This window comes from Scyliorhinus canicula, chromosome 9 (assembly GCF_902713615.1).
Source record: "Scyliorhinus canicula chromosome 9, sScyCan1.1, whole genome shotgun sequence".
NCBI classification, from domain to species: domain Eukaryota; kingdom Metazoa; phylum Chordata; class Chondrichthyes; order Carcharhiniformes; family Scyliorhinidae; genus Scyliorhinus; species Scyliorhinus canicula.
The window spans coordinates 58181022-58198073 of NC_052154.1; the positions used below are offsets into that span (position 1 = coordinate 58181022).

The 17052-nt window shown below is 39.8% G+C and overlaps 1 long non-coding RNA gene across 9 annotated transcripts in view; it reads right to left on the reverse strand.

Annotated features, from left to right (window-relative positions):
* Window positions 1-16095, reverse strand: part of LOC119971332 — a 508049-nt gene extending 491954 nt beyond the window's left edge. For 8 of the 9 annotated variants that reach the window (XR_005461813.1, XR_005461817.1, XR_005461809.1 and 5 more), the window contains exons 1-2: window positions 15901-16095; window positions 13469-13535 (exon numbers count right to left, since the gene is read on the reverse strand). This is a non-coding gene — a long non-coding RNA (uncharacterized LOC119971332). The remainder of the gene's footprint in view (window positions 1-13468; window positions 13536-15900) is intronic. The other variant, XR_005461812.1, reaches the window with a different exon arrangement.
* Between the last annotated feature and the right edge of the window lie 957 nt (window positions 16096-17052).

Consider the following 17052-nt stretch of genomic DNA (forward strand, 5'->3'; position numbering starts at 1 on the left):
GACATTGCCAGGTCAGATATGGCTACCAGGCCCGGGCAGAACACTCGTATTTGCATTTCAAGATTTATAATTCTGGCAATGGCTTTTAAAAAAAACTGAAGGGCTGAATGACCTCCTCCTGCTCCTATTTCCTATGTTTCTACATTTTTTGTACAATTATGTTGAAAAGAAAATGTTGCTAATGTGCAATATTAAATTAATATGCCTCAGATCTTCGTCTATTTTGAAAATGTTTCAGTATTTCTGCTTGATATGTTAAGGAATACTTAGTAGCAATGCTCCTTTTCGAACAGTGGTGATCAGCTAGTAAATAATTATTAAAATCTGACAATGTTTCTATTTTGCTGACAACAGTTTCAATGTTAATCTAATTTTTCCAAAGTCACATGTCATTTTCTCAAACATATCAAAGTTGCAACTAGAACAAAGAACAAAGAAAATTACAGCACAAGAACAGGCCCTTCGGTCATCCCAGCCTGCGCCGATCCAGAATCATTTATCTAAACCTGTCGCCTATTTTCCAAGGATCTACTTCCCTCTGTTCCCCGCCCATTCATATATCTGTCTAGATGCATCTTAAATTATGCTATCGTGCCCGCCTCTACCACCTCCGCTGGCAAAGCGTTCCAGGCACCTACCACCCTCTGCGTAAAAAACTTTCCACGCACATCTCCCTTAAACTTTCCCCCTCTCACCTTGAAATCGTGACCCCTTGCAAATGACACCCCCACTCTTGGAAAAAGCTTGTTGCTATCCACCCTGTCCATACCTCTCATAATTTTGGAGACAAATTAGCATTAGCATCGGCTGTTTCTCTCATCGGTTCACAATGCCCTCCCTCTTCCTTTTACCTAGCAAGACTGGAGTAGCCAAAGAGCAATTGCTTACATCAAACACGTGCTTTAATGCGTCTGTTCTGATCACCGGTCATTCTTACACGAATGACTTGGAAGCGGTTAGTAGAAGAAAACAAAAAATATGATAATTATTGTGGGTACTTCACGGCAAGCAGACAGCCAATACATTTGGCGGGATCCTTATAGTCTGTATTGTTGAAACATGATCCTGAAAAAAAGGATTAAACTTGGGACTCAGATCATGCAGTGAGCAAATTAAATGTGTCTACCATTCCTAATTTACAAGTCGCTTATTTAGACAGGACATAATATCTGGCCAATGGATCTATTTCATTTGATTTAGTGAATTTTATTTAACCTTCACAGAAATAGTGGCTCCAGCTGTAATACACAAAGGAGCACACATAAAACTTCTATTTGTTTACAAGTCCTCTTTTTGCCTTGTCCGTTATTGTGCTGGATTTCAGTAGAAATTACCACGTAACTTTCATTTAATCTATGGTAGTGTAAGGGTTACTTTTTCTGAACTAGTAAACCAGAGACCAATAATCCATAGCATGAGGTCAAATCCCACCGTGGCAGTTTGAGAATTTGAATTTAGCTGAACAGAAAAATCTGGAATAAAAAGCGGACATAATATTGGTAAAGGGGTTTATCAAGCTGTTGGATTGTCATGAAGACAAGATAAACAATAGTATCAATTATTTTAAAGGTTTACAATATTTTTGTACTTTTCTTTCAAAGTAAAGATTAATTAAATATTCAAATTGTATATGGTGCCTTTGTTCTTGCATTTCACCTCCTCTTCTCTGACAAGTAACTTTTTATTAAATCACTTGGAGCATAGGAAATTATTTTATTTCAAAAATGTAAATGATTAAAAAGGTATGTGCTGATTGCAAAATGACTTTGGCAACACCTCACAAAACAAACAGCCTTTCCATTAATATTAAAGCTGTTTTATGTGTACATATATAAATGCTGGAGTAAAAACATGGGAGAGCAAGGCTATCTATCACTTACAGTCGGCCTATTTGCAGTCTTCACATTGAGGTAGGGCACTGAATTTTCTAATGATTTGTTCATAAGCAGCAGCATTTCGTGACCCAGCAGTGAAGAATGGAAAACCTCCTGCTAGGAGCTGAATGGAACCCTTTAGTAGGCTCCTTGAAGAGCTCATTTTCGCATTACTCAGGCTTCATTATGCTGAATCAATATTCGTTTAGTCACTGGGGTTATTGACATATTTTAAAATAAAAGTATACCCTTCAGCTATTGCACTCATTACAGGTAATTTGTCTTGTCAGGGAGCAGGGAATATTATCCCAGTCTTTCAAGGGCTGACAGCTCATGGAAATACCTCCCCATGGTTACAACTGTAAATAATTTTTTGGTAAAATATTGAAAAATCAATGACTGTTTCCTGCAATCTGTCACAAACAAATCAATCATAATCTGCACAGCCAGGGAGTGTGATATAGGGAGGAAAAAGAGCAGATGCAATCTTCCAGTGAAATCTCTCATTTCAAAATCACTTCACATAATGGTGTCATCATTTAAACACTTAACAGCCACTGCAACTGCAGCTCATAGCATTGAATAGAAACATAGAAAATAGGAACAGGAGTGGGCCATTTGGCCCTTTGAGACTGCTCCGCCATTCATTATGATCATGGCTGATCATTCAATGCAGGAAACCATTAACAAGAGAAAACCATCATAGTTATTTAAACAAACATTTAATTTAAATGGTTTCTGCATTTACAGTTCTATAAGTGAGGCCAACTACCTGTCAATATTACACAGCAGTTTTTTTCCCCTGCTAATCAATTATGTATGCCTCACATGAAGCACATGAGCAATTTCACTGTAAATTAACTCCTGCAGGAACTTCCAGCCTTTGATATGCATAGGTTCCATAAAAGTAAGAATTCTACTTAAATGTTTTCCTAGGTACTATGGATATAACTATTTCCATATTCTAGTATTCACAAAATAAAAAAATATCTGTAGTGCATGTGTGGCACATCAATTTAATCTGATAAGTAATGAATATATGAATTCACAATAGCACTCTATACATGGTAGCATGTATCTATGTACTGTATAATAATCCATTGCATTGTGAATAGACACAAATGACTGTCTTTCACCTCGAGAGTCACAGGTTTCAATACCCAAAGGAGGAAAATGATGAAAAAGCCTCTGTCTTTTGCCTTGGGGCAAATGTATTGGACTGGTGACTATTATCCAGCTACCTAAAATACTAAAGGTTGCGTGAACAGCATGGCACAGAATATTATAATAGATACTGCATAGTGCACACAGTCTGCTCTGACATGGATTATGGGGTTTCTCAACAGAGTTGTTTTTTTTTTCCATTGGGAATTTCATTTACTCCAAATCTCTCAGTTCCTGTTTTCCTCACTATCTGAAAATCTAAAGCAAAAATGTTTTGACTGGTTGAAAATAAACACCAAAGAACTCAAACTCATCATAATTATTCCACCCAAACATTACGAAGAATTAGTGACATTAGTATTTAATCAGATAAGCAATGGTGTCAGTTATTTACTATTAAGTTAAAAAATATACTCCTGCATAAACTTTTTGAACACTGTAAATATCCTTCAGATCATAACTGTAACAAGATACATCATTGTAATTTGTAATAAGGACAATAAGGACACTGGAAATGGGAGAGATAGAGAAAGAGGGAATGGGAGGGAGAAGTGGGAATGGGAGGGAGAAGTGGGAATGAGAGCGGAAAGTCAAATCGTCACAAACTGTGAAATTGTCACGAGAGATGCTGACCACAGCCTCAGCAACAAACAAGGAGTTGCCACCAATTTCAGAAATAGAAAAAGTCAACTCGTTCATATTTTGTTTCAAACTAGCTGAACGAAATGTTATTTCACAATGGAGGTGCCTAATTTGCTAAAGGCCCACATTGGCCCAGGTTTTGCTGCAATAATGATGGCACAACTGTCAGGTGTGCACTGTTATTACTCCTCTGAAACTGACAGCAAATTCTGAAGTACACATACGTGTGCAGTCAACATGAAAATCAAGAAGTTGCCATCAGTGAGTCTACACTTCCCATTAGGATGTGTTACTTAAAACTCACAGGCTGCAATTATGTAGAAATCTCTGAACTGATAAGAATTTACTCTCTGACATTCATAATCTTGCTGTAGAAACCCTTGAAAATGCTGCACCTTGTTGCAGGAGGTACCGGCTTTTAATAGCATCCTAAATTCAGAATTACTGCTGAACAGCCTCAACAGTCCTGAAAAAATAATTTTATAATTGTAGAATGGCAATTTTGCCTGTTAAAATGTAAAAAAGTAGAAAATACTGTTTTCAAAGTTAATGATATTTCAGCTTCCTTAATGCCATGTGTATGCTCCAATCATTAATTTCTCTCTCATAAAATTTGAATTAAAAGTGAAAGCTTCAATGCATTGTACTTCCTGGTTTGCTGCCTGTGAGAATACTTCAATTCGACTGACTACTTATCCTGCTTGATGACATCACTGTTGCTGGATACCTGGAGATTACCTTGACCTGGCAACAGATTCAAACTGATATTGGAAAAAAAGAGGAAATCTATACTACATAGACAACTAGATCTTTAAGAGTATCTTTCTTTGAGGCCAGCAGCAAGCACCATCACTTCTGCACCAACTATAAAATCCAGGACATTAATTTTGAATAACTGCCATTATTGTTACAGCTGTGTCCATTGTGAAGGTCATTTCAATTGGTGAGGTGGCACCTTGGAGCTTATATCAGGGAAAAAATGAACAATTTGGGGAGCTTCCGGGACTTAAATAGCAACCCAGGTGTCCTGTGGGAGGAAAGCAACAGTTAAGGCAATTGTGGAGGTCTCAAAGAGGGAACTCCATGGGCACTGTACAGAAAAGCCTATTGTAAAAGTTAGTCAGCATTTCAATTACTGAAATGGATTCTTTCCATGGTAAATAGGCCATGCTCATGTATAAATTAAGTGTACATTGTACTATAATTGAACACCAAGAAAAAGGGGAAAATGTGGGGGCATAGTAGGACAGTGGTTAGCGCTGTTGCTTCACAGCTCCAGGGTCCCAGGTTCGATTCCCAACTTGGGTCACTGTATGTGCGGAGTCTACACGTTCTTCCCGTGTCTGCGTGGGTTTCCTCCAGGTGCTCCGGTTTCCTCCCAGTCACAAAACATGCAGATTAGGTGGATTGGCCATGCTAAATTGCCCTCAGTGTCCAAAAAGGGTTAGATGGGTTTACTGGGAGAGGGTGGAGGTGTGGGCTTTAGTAGGGTGCTCTTTCCAAGGGCCGGTGAAGACTTGACGGGTTGAATGGCCTCCTTCTGCACTGCGAATTCTATGATATGATTCTAGTGGAACAGGTAACCATGTTGTCCCTTTTCCCCATAGCATATGGAATCATATCCATGGGATGAACGTCTCTCTCTTCTGATTCTGATATTGTTGCATTGAAATAAGTTTTGACAATTATTGCCTATCTCGGGTGGGTAAACACTCATGGCACAAAATCATCCTTAAAATCCACAATCCTAAATAGGCATGGCTAGTGTGGAAAATAGCAGTATTCCATTTCAGAAGTGATATTTGGGATAAAGAGAGCCTTACTTTGCAGTTGTTTATGCTATAACTAATCTGGGAATGGTTGGTGCCAATACAGTTTGCTAATTTGGAAAGATTTTCTAATTAAAGAATAAATATAAAATGTATTGGGCATCTACAATACCATAAAAGGTTTAACTACTTAATAAGTAATTCAGATATCATAGTTTGTTTTGTTTAATTCATATTGCTAAACTGAACAGGTACATGCATCTTACACTTTGGGGATTATGCCTATGCGCAATGATGCACAATGTAAATAGTATTATAACAACAGCATTATATTCTGCAATTTTTTGCGCTATTCTGCAAACTTATAAATTTTGCAATAAAGTAAATGATTATGTGACTCACCAAATGTCCAAATGTTTTCCAGCAGTTAACACATCATAATGGCACTTTTCCAATAGCTACTTTTCTTTCACTTAAACTAATAAAAACCTGAGTCTAATCTCATGAGTCAATCCAGTCAGAAAAGTACTTTGCTTAATTAAAAAAAAATCGTTAGGAGACTTGCATCCAGCCTGTAAAATATTCTGGAAGCATGGATTTCATGCTTTTTAGATATTGTAGCATTATTAATTGGCATCCTGCATTCCAAGTATAAATTCAGCTTTTACAATAATGGCCACTCAGCAGGATAATTTTCTTTTAAATTTCATCAAAAATAATGTCAATAGCACTACACACGTGAGATTATTGCATAGAAATGCAAAACATTTGTAACAGATGTTAGATGTAATATACTGAGTACTTAAAAGGTGCATATATGCTACGAAGCGCAACAATAAAGCATTATTGAAAAGAAAATGATATTTAATAACTGAACATAATTGGAGGGGAGCAGACAAAAATAGTGCCAAAGATAACATTGATGCTTACCTGGATAATTTAGCTTTTCAAATGCATGCAATTAGTTCTAATTAAATAAGCTATCTGGATAAGTATTATAACAAAATTGATGGCACAGCGCTTACAATTCTGGTCCATCCTACTGTATATTATTGATAATGATATATGCAACCCCTTTAGCCAAAGATATTTGATTTCTACCATTGATACTACACAATGCACATTTGTCAGTTTTAAATATTTAAATGAAAATACAAAAACACGTGAATTAAATTATGAATACCAATTACAGTTGAAAATAATAGCACATTTCTAGTTTTCCTACAGTTTTGTTGTGAATAGTTTAACATGGTTTTCTCTTCGACAAACAAGGTTAATATTTTTCTCCATGCCAAACCATAGATTTTGTTATTTTGAAAAGCTTCTCCAAATGCCAATTCTCACTGCAGGGCTTTGGGGCATAACTTACCAATTAAATTAACAGGTTCCTTGCTTAGACATACCCAATACACTTCAGGTATATTGCACCCATCCAGCACCTGGACAGAACTTCAGCAATATACATTGTTCATTTATTTTTGAGTTCATAAAGATGAGGGCTGTTAATGCTAATAATAAGGCATCCAATACTCACGTGTCAGGAATAGCACTGTCAAATGCGGAGTGAAATTCTCTCCAATACTGTATGTCCCACCATTCCTCAATCACAAACTTACATCCTATCGATCTGAGCTGTATTTGAACAGAGGTCCTAGAGGCCCAGGGGCAAAATGCCCTTTGCTGCATTTACTTATGAAACAACAGGGACCACACTTCCAAAAGTAACTGAGAGCCAGTGAGCATATTGGAAAATCCTGAACAAGAGCAAGGTGTTGAATAAATTTAAATTATTTCTTTCTCATACAGTAATTTTAAATGTACTTGTGGAAGTGGTTCTCATGATTCCAGGCAATTGAAGCATTCTATGATATTTAATTCTTGATTAATATACCTCTTACAACTTTTAAATTGTAAAACATATTTAGACATCTGGTGTACTTAATGGAGCTGTTGTAATTATCTAGAGTTGTCATACTGGATTGCTAAACTTACATAATATTCCAGAATAAAAACATGCGCAAGATCACAAAGTAGCAGGAATGAGACAATGGGACAAAACACAGAAGAACGCAGACCTTTATAAATAACAAAGCCTTTATTTGTGCACACTTGACTTTTCAACAATCACAAAACTTTTAGCATTATAATTTGTTCTGCAAGAAAACTTCAAACAATTGAAAATAGTTCCAAATTTATTTTTAAAATAGGAATGTATGACAGACTATGCCATAACAGCCCTCAGGCTAATAAAAGCATATCAAAGCATTGTTGAATCACTGAGTTGACAGATTAGCATTTTAATGGATGGGTATACAGATAGTTCTCATCGGATTAATTGTTCTTTAGAAACTGAGTTTGGTAAGCGGACATCATGTATAAATGTTGTGAAACACAAATTTAAAAAATTTTCCAAAGTATTGGAGATGCCAAATTAGTCTCCATAAATTAACAGACGAATGCTTGAACTAAAAAGTGATTCATTTCTAAACTTTATTGTAACAATAAGTTTTTTTTTAAAGTTGCAGCAAAAATTAAGTTTGTAATATTCTTATAACTCATTGTGAAAGACAGCTATGCATGCTCTTAATAACAATAACTATGAAAACCTGGGAGGAATTCTAAGACCAAAGACATTATTATAAATTATAACTGTAAATACACACATCATCACAATACAACTTTGCTTTTTTTTTGCATAATATTTTTCTGTTGGATACATTTTTGTTTCATGGCATCTTAAGACACTGTTGACATTGATTAATACAATTAAGTAACACACCCCAAATGTTGAATGGCCAATTAAAATGAAGCACTAACAGCCCCAAGTATCCATTAATCTAAATTTCATGCAACTTTTCATTGAATGATTTATTACAAATATAGTAATGCATTATATGCAGGAGTCCAATTGCTAGAGTATACAATGTCCAAATAAATAGATTTAATAGATTAGCTTTCATGAGGCCTGCTTGCTCCAAATAGTTGGATTCCTGAAGAACCATGCCTCTGATGCACCAAATGCCCAATTATAATTAAGAACCAATGTTCTACTGTGCACCTAATTCAGTAATCCTGCTTTCAAACCAAAAACTAACATTATGTTATTGTTAGTTTTTTCAAACCAATATAAGATGGTAGGTAAAATAAATGCATCAAGCTGAAGCAGAGTTCCCAATGGTTTTGCAACTCCATCACTTTTCATATATTTCTAATGGAGGTACTCCAGACACGGCCCATTACTGGTTTTGAGGAAAGGAAATCCCACGGGTTAATATACATATCTCCTTAAACAAAAAATCCTGAAGATTTGGCAGTTCCATGCCACTATAAAATCAAAGAGGGTGGTTAAGGAAACCTCATTAATGCATGTAAAGCATTAAATGGAACAGAATTAAATCAAATCCTGAAAATTACTCGAAAACATTCATGCAGAGAGGACCACAAGACACACATTCAATTTAATGGAAAATAAATATAATAGATACTAGTTTTTTCTTTCTCGCCACACAAAAGGTAATAAACATTTGGAACATAATTCAGGGAAGGTTATAGCTTCAAAATGTGGAACATTCAAAATGTAATTTCTGCTAAATGGGGCTGCAATGGCCATCGAACCTTTCCACATTTGTAACTTTTGTCTTATTTCTTTAAACTCAAAATAATGAGCAGTTTAAAATAGTTAAACAGTAATCCCATATAGTTTAGATGCCATAATGTACGATAAGATAGGAACTCCAACAGTTTATAATAATGACTCTTTTAGCCCTGGTGTTATTCAGTAAATCTGTATCCCTTCTAAAGTTAATATAATGGGGCTGGTTTAGCACACTGGGCTAAATAGCTGCTTTTAAAAAGCAGACCAAGGCAGGCACCAGCGCGGGTTCAATTCCCATACCAGCCTCCCCGAACAGACGCCGGAATGTGGTGAATGTGGGCTTTTCACAGTAACTTCATTGAAGCCTACTTGTGACAATAAGCCATTTTCATTTCATATATTTCCTGTGGTTCAATGCCCAAACCTAAACACAGTTCTCCAGCTGGGGTCTGACCAAGGTAGTGTCCAACTGAAGCATCACTTCTCACTTTTGTATTCCACTCCACTCAAGATAAAATCCAACATTTCTTTAATCTTGTTGATCGTTTTTTGTACCTGCACACTACCTTGTTAGTAATTTAAGTACATAGGCACCCAAATCTCTTTGCTCCTCCACAGCTCCCTAGCTCTCACCAATAAAAAAATATTTTCCTTGGCGTCCCTCAGATCCAAAGTGAAAAAAGCCTCACCCTTCTCCATATTAAACTCGGCATCTTTCAGGATTTTTCCCACTCACTTTGTCCTCCACATCCCTAATTGTGCAAGGAATTAAACTGAATTAGTACAAGATGATGAGCTAGTGTGATGTAACCAGGAGCAGCATAATACAAGTTTACAGAAGTTATGCCAACACTTTATAATTCCCTGATTGATCATACTCAGAGCACTGTGTTCAGGTGTCACCACCTTGACACTACAGAGAGAATGCATCAGGCGGTAGGGTTTCCCACCCTGCCACCTGAAGAGTCAGCAGGGAACGCATACCCATCTATCAAAACACCCCTACAGTTATTTAATACAAATGATCCGATGAATGTTAATTGGCTGGGGATGGGACTTCTGCCCTGAATCAGGTGGAAACCCAATATCTGAGAACAGGTGATCAATCTGAATGGGCAGCATCTCCAAGGTCCCAGCAGCAGCCAGGATTGGGACTACAAAAGCAGCCCCCAGATTCTAAGTCTCTGGGGCGAGGATTGTGAGGCATGGTGGTCTTGGTGGATAGGGCCAGTACGCAGACTTTGGAAGGGGGGGGGGGGGGGGGGGGTAGTAGGGCCAGTACGCAGACTTTGGGAGGGGGGGGGTAGTACCCAAATTGTAAAGGGTTGAGGGAGGCACCATTGCTCCCCCTTGCCCCACTCTATGACCAAAGTCCATGCAGGGTGACCTACTGGGCTTCCACCTGTTCCTGAATTCTTCCTGCCTGCTTCATACGGAGGCTTAAATAGCCAACAATTGGCATCTGAAAAGTTTCAATTGGGGTGAGGGTGGGCGGGCTACTCTGCACCTTGCTCCTCGCATAAAGTTACAGATAAATCAGGAACAATGGGAGGGTAGTGGGAAGGCCACTTGGGGAATTTTATGGACCAGCTACCTACAAACCTTCAGGCAGGAGTTAACAAATTTCTACCCTAAAAGTTATATGGTGTTAGAGAAGGTACAGGCAGAACAAGAATTGATCCCAAGGAATAAAAGGAAACATAAGGGCCAGGATTCTCCCCTACCTGGCGGGGCGGGGGGTCCCGGCGTGATGGAGTGGCATGAACCACTCTGGCGTCGGGCCGCCCCAAAGGGCCCAAGCCCCAACACTGAGGGGCTAGGCCCGCGCCGGCGTGGTTGGCTCCACGCCAGCCGGGGCCGAAGAGACTTCGCCGGCTGGCGTAAGTCCACGCATGCGCCGGAGCGTCAGCGGCTGCTGAAGTCATCCCTCAGATATTGGGTTTCCACCTGATTCACATGCATAGGGGAGGGGGTCACTTCCTCCTCCGCCATGGTGAAGACCATGGCGAAGGCGGAAGGATAAGAGTGCCCCCACGGCACAGGCCCGCCTGCCGATCAGTGGGGCCCGATCGCGGGCCAGGCCACCGTGGGGGCACCCCCTGGGTCCAGATCAAGTAGGTGGTTTGATTCCCACCGGCGGGAGAGGCTTGACAGCGGCGGGACTTCGGCCCATCGTGGGCCGGAGAATCGCCGGGGGGGGGGGGGCCGTCGACCGGCGCGGCACGATTCCCGCCCCCGTCGAATCTCTGGTGGCGAAGAATTCGGGACACAGCGGGGGCGGGATTGACGCCGGCCCCCGGCGATTCTCCGACCCGGTGGGGGGTCGGAGAATCCTGCCCAAAGGTTATAAAGGTGTCAGTTAATGAGGGGATGACAAGAAAATACTTACAACATAGATTAGGTAAACTCAGGTTATTAGTTTGACGTGGGACAAGAGGCCATAATTGTAATGTAATGAGAAAATTTGGAATATCAATAAACTTCACTCAAGAGTGATAATATTTGGTATAATGCCTAAATAAGGTAATAGTGGCAAAAACATTAGTGTTATTCAAAATATAAATTATAAATATCATGATGAAAAGATTAATTCATTCCTAACTTTTCTGATGCTCTTAAAGAACCAAACTGTTCTTCATGTTCCCCAATTACTTGTGTTCGGTCACCTTGTTAATGGGGATTAAGTTTGTAAACTTGGAAGTATAAATTATAGGGCAATAGCCACTATTTTACTTAGCTACATACAGAAATTTACCTATAATCTAGACTTTCTAAGAGAGCATATACTTACAAAATAGCAAAAATGTTGAGCATGCTATGGAACGAAACGTATGGGACGGGATTCTCCGGTGTCCAGCGGGCGGGCCGTACCGGCGCCAAAGAGTGGCGTGAACCACTCCGGCATCGGGCCACCCGGGTGAGGAATCCTCCGCACCTTTGGGGGCTAGGCTGGCGCTGGAGTGATTAAAGTCCTCCGCTGGTCGACATGAGTTGGCACATGCGCAGCAGCGCCAGCGTGTTCCCAGAACCACCGGCATGATTCCTGCGCATGCGCAGGGGGTTTCTTTTCCGCGCCGGCCATGGCGGACCTTTACAGAGGCCGGTACGGAGGTAAAGAGTGCCCCCACAGCACAGGCCCGCAGCAGATCGGTGGGCCCCGATCGCGGACCAGACCACCGTGGGGCCAGATCGCTCCCGCAGCCACCCCCCCCTCCCCCTCCCCCCCCCCCCCCCCCCCGAGGACTCCGCAGAGCCAAGTCCCGCCGATAAGAACCTGGTGTAATTTACACTGGCGGGACAGGCCGAAAACGGGCGGCCGCTCGCCCCATCGCGGAGCGGAGAAGCGCTGGGGGGGGGGGGTCGCTGCCAACAGCCCCTGACCGGTGCAACGCGATTCCTGCCCCCGCCAAAAAAACGGAGCCGGAGAATTCGGCAGCCGGCAGCGGGGTGGGATTCACGCCCCCCCGGTGATTCTCCGACCCGGCGAGGGGTTGGAGAATCCCGCCCATGGATTCCAGAGAAATTCTAAGAGACATTTTTGTGTGGATGTATCAAATTTAATCAGAAATGATAGGAAACAACTCACTGCACTTCCATCTTCCGTTTCTTCAGATAGTATTGAAATACACCAAGTCTGACATTCAGCTTTGTATGATATTCTGTAAATTACGTGTTATGATCTATTTTCTTACAAGGAAACGTCAGAATCTGACAAACTGTTTATGTTTTCTTTGCAGCATACAATAATATACACCAACTGTTATTTCAAGATTTCTAACCTGAAAACAGAATTATAATTTAGCAGTATTGTAAAATAGGATGAATTAGTCTTAAAATGTACTTGGTGCTTTGAAAAGAGTGTAAATATCTATAGTAATTTGAACTTTTATGACAATAGGTATTTCAGCCATTGTTATGCAGCATATTTAATAGATATATTACCTTTAACTTTGTGGTGGTGTTCATTCCAATCTATAACTTAATACTTTAAACAAAGCTTTTAATTTTAAATGAATACCTTCAAGTATAAAGTATTGTGCAATGTAGCAGTGTTGTTCAAAAGTTACAAAACTGCAACATAATTTCAATTGTTCAAGAATAACTACTACATTCAAGGTAATTTGATATTTCCATTATGTTGTAAGAATATGATCCATCTCAAAACTGCTGAAATACAAATGAGGGGTAATACATATAGATGTTTATTTTTCATGCAACTAACCCACCATTAATAAACAGAAAATAAATTAAATTTCAACTGTTTCGGATTAATATGGAGACAAACAATATTGTAGTAAATACTGGATGCATGTACTCTCAAGTTTTACAAAGAAATACACACATTTAATTTTAATTATCCTTAGAATTTTTGAAACTGTAAATTTTCCAAAATAGACAAATTGGTTTCAGTTGGGCAGCCTTACCTCTTCATCCATGATAAAACCAACAAACAACTTTTGTAAGCGCATCTTAGAAGCACTTTATGATTGTCTGAAAGGATAAAAAGATACATCTTCAAACAGGCTTGTCTGTAACACATTTCTGTGTTTTTTAATGCTAGGCATTCGTTTTATGAGATTTATGTTTTTACATAGTTTTAGTTCAATTATTTTGTACTTAGTTCTCCTCAAGTGTCTTTACGTTGTCATGCACATTTCGGGTACGAGATCAGGATGTGCAAGGCCTTAAGCCAAGTTTACAGTTTGATATAGGGCATTTCAATTTCATCTTTGAATGCAGGACTGCTGTACCCAGCTGAGAACTGATGAAGCTCAAGCAGTGGCAGGCAAATGCGACTGACAGGCTTAACTATCATTTGAACCTACTACCATTCTTTTGCGAGACAAGCATTCTACTACCTGTGATAGGTTAATAGCTACTTCTACCACCACAGAGATGACTGTTCACTGTATGTCTTTGTTACAGAATTTGTTGCTGTAGATGCAATTTACACAAGTAAACTGTTTAGATAGTTGGGGAAGAAAGTTAGAATCAATAAACATTTCCAGAAATCCAGGACCTCTATTTGAAGCTTTTTCAACAACGAACTGACACACACCGAGTATGAACACAAGAAATATAGGCACTAATAAGTTTACATTTCTGATTAGAAAGCTATGTGATAAGTGTTGTAATAATATTTGCTGGTTTTACAACTTCTCATTATACAATTTCCCAAAATAAATGTTGCAGCAATACAAAATAATGACTCAAATATGGTACATTCTGTTTTACTTTTAATAGTGATTTCTTCTCCCAAATCTATTTGAATATCAAAGACGCTGTCAAAATTAGTGAAATTTCAAGACAAGAGGCACTGTCTGGATACAGCATTTCATCACTAATTTGCATAACAATGTAATTTCCAGCCTAAGAAATTGATTGCACTTCTACAGAAATTAATGAATTATATTGCATTATGTCGATTGTGACTTTGAACATGTATAGAAGTAACATCAATTTTGTTCAGTAATTCTATAAATACACATATACAAAGGCAAATACTATATATGGAAATTAATTTACCGAATAATCAAAATTGTGTCACCATAAAATAAAATAGACCAATAAATTCTGATACATTATTAATGATCACTCCCGATTTCAATTGTTGTCTCATTTCTAGCTTGCAAAACTAGGAAGGGCCTGTGAGATAGCCGCTCAAAAATCCTTGGTAATGAAGAACTGTATATGGTGATGATTTTCAGGATAGCTATAAATTAAGTGAATGTATACACGTTGCTATCCATTTCCAGGGTTAATGGCAAAATAACAATTCACATTTACAATTAAAAGATTGTATCCTGAAAATGCCATTCAGTAGGTTACCTCATATGTTTGAAAGATAAAACCTGATTCACCAAGACGGCAATTACAAAATTTAATGTCTTTGATGTATCCAATTGTTACATTGACAAAACAAATGTAGCAAAAATAATCTAAGTAGGTTATTTAGGTTCAAATATTATACTTGTTCATTAATTCCCTGCAGGAAAATACGTTTCCAGTGCAACCGTAGAAAGCATAATCGTAATTTTACGAATCTGAGGCGGGCATTTGCAACGAATTACTTGCGATGTACAGGTTTGGGGAAAACAGCTTATTTTATTTAGAAAATTATGCTGATATGCTTTCAATTAACCTAAAGGCCAACCACAGTTCCTGTAATTTTTTTGCTTTGTTTTCCGAGGGGGGGGGGGGGGGGGGTACACAAACCAAGCTGCTAAGAATTTACTAACACGGCATCGTCTGTATATTTGTTTGTCAGCGTAATACACACGCACGCACACAGATGGACTGCCGGCTTCCTCAAGGCAAACCTGCCGATCGCAATCAATTTCAGGTCACGAATTTCAAGGAGTAAGTTTCCTCTGACGGCTGGGCCCCTGAGCATGTGTGTAAAGGAGGAGCACCACCGCCACCAGCAGCAGCCTCCCAGCCAAGGAGCAGTTGGCTACAAGCAAAGACTGCACTGTGATAACCGTGCGGCAAGTAAAACTGCACCTTGCTTCCAAAGCTGAACATAACTGTTGGCTTCCTTTCGTGGAGGAGAAACCATATAATGTACATGGGATTCCGTTATGGCATTTTATTTTTTAACTAACACACCCCCCAACTGGAGAAAACTTTAACATGTCGGAGTGAGGCGTGGGCATTCACTGCAATCAACTTTGAAAAAATAAATAACCATCGCGCTACAATAAACAATTCGGCTTTCTTTTTAAATGACAGTCCATTTTCCAACGTTAAGCAAATGTCAGTTGCCAATAGGCACGGGAAGAAAGAAAACAAGTCAGGAGCGGAGGGTAAAAATTGCCCTGGACCGAAAATACACACCAGCAAGTGAGTGACTTACCCCCGCAGGTCGGGACGCTCCGCTTTGCGCTATATACCCGCTTTAAAGACGCTAACTAGTTGGGAATAGTTCATCTTGCCCCCTCTGCAGTGAATGAGAGGTGGAATAAGATCCGCTGCCGCCGAGGTCAGCGCTGCCGTCTCCAAGGGTGACGGACGGTGCTGAGCCCGCACCGTGCTTCCGGTCGCCCGGCTCGCTGCCTTGACAACCGAGTCGAGCGAATCGGACGTGACGTCGGAGGGGAATGTCTGCCCAGGCTGGGCGGGGTTTAAGGTGCCATGCGCTCTACCGCCCCTTTCCTCCGACCCGAACGTCAGCAGCATTCGCCTCCCCGTGACTGGCTGAAAAACTATGCAGATGAGTAAGCGAACTGACCAATCATTGGGAAGGGGGGCGGCCCCAGCAGCGCAATCTCGCACCGCACCTCGGGATTTGGCGTTCTCCTTGTTACGTTGGAACTACACCTCCCAGAACAGCTCGCGCCTCACAGGTACCCCTGTCACTCATGCTTCTCTGGAAGTGTTTGGAGGTGCAGTGAGAGTAGCTCAACCTGAACAACGCTTAAGAGAGCGGTACTTTTCGCTTGGCTTTATGTGTAATGCAAGCGCAGGGATGTTTAAGGAGTGGAAATAGGAAAGATGGTGGCTTTGCAACGTATCATGTGCAAAAGATCAAACGCAAGGAATCCTATTTAAGGTGGCTCCGGTGCGCGATTGCAATGCCCAAGATTCAGTGTACCGAAATCAAATGGTGCTGTGCAAAGTTTAGGATATTATGATAGGAAAATGAACACTTCTTTCCAGAATTTACAGATGGATCCGTGATTAATTGTAAAACCACATTTACATTTTGCGTTTGATAAAATCCTAAAAAGTTGTACATTGGTGTTTGATTTAAAAACTTCTCATCGGTTCAAAGGACCAAACCACCGATCTGGTCAAAACGTATAGACGGAAGCACACGTATTCATTGTGAAAGTGCCGTTACAGAAATTTTTATATGCATATTTTAACAACTTTGACATATTTCTCTGCTTGATAATAGTCGTGGTCATTCGCCTGTACGAATACAGCTTTACCGGAGATGATTTCAGAAAGATGTAAAATTAAGCCTTTAATCCAGGCAAAAAAAAGTAATTGAAAGTAACAAAAA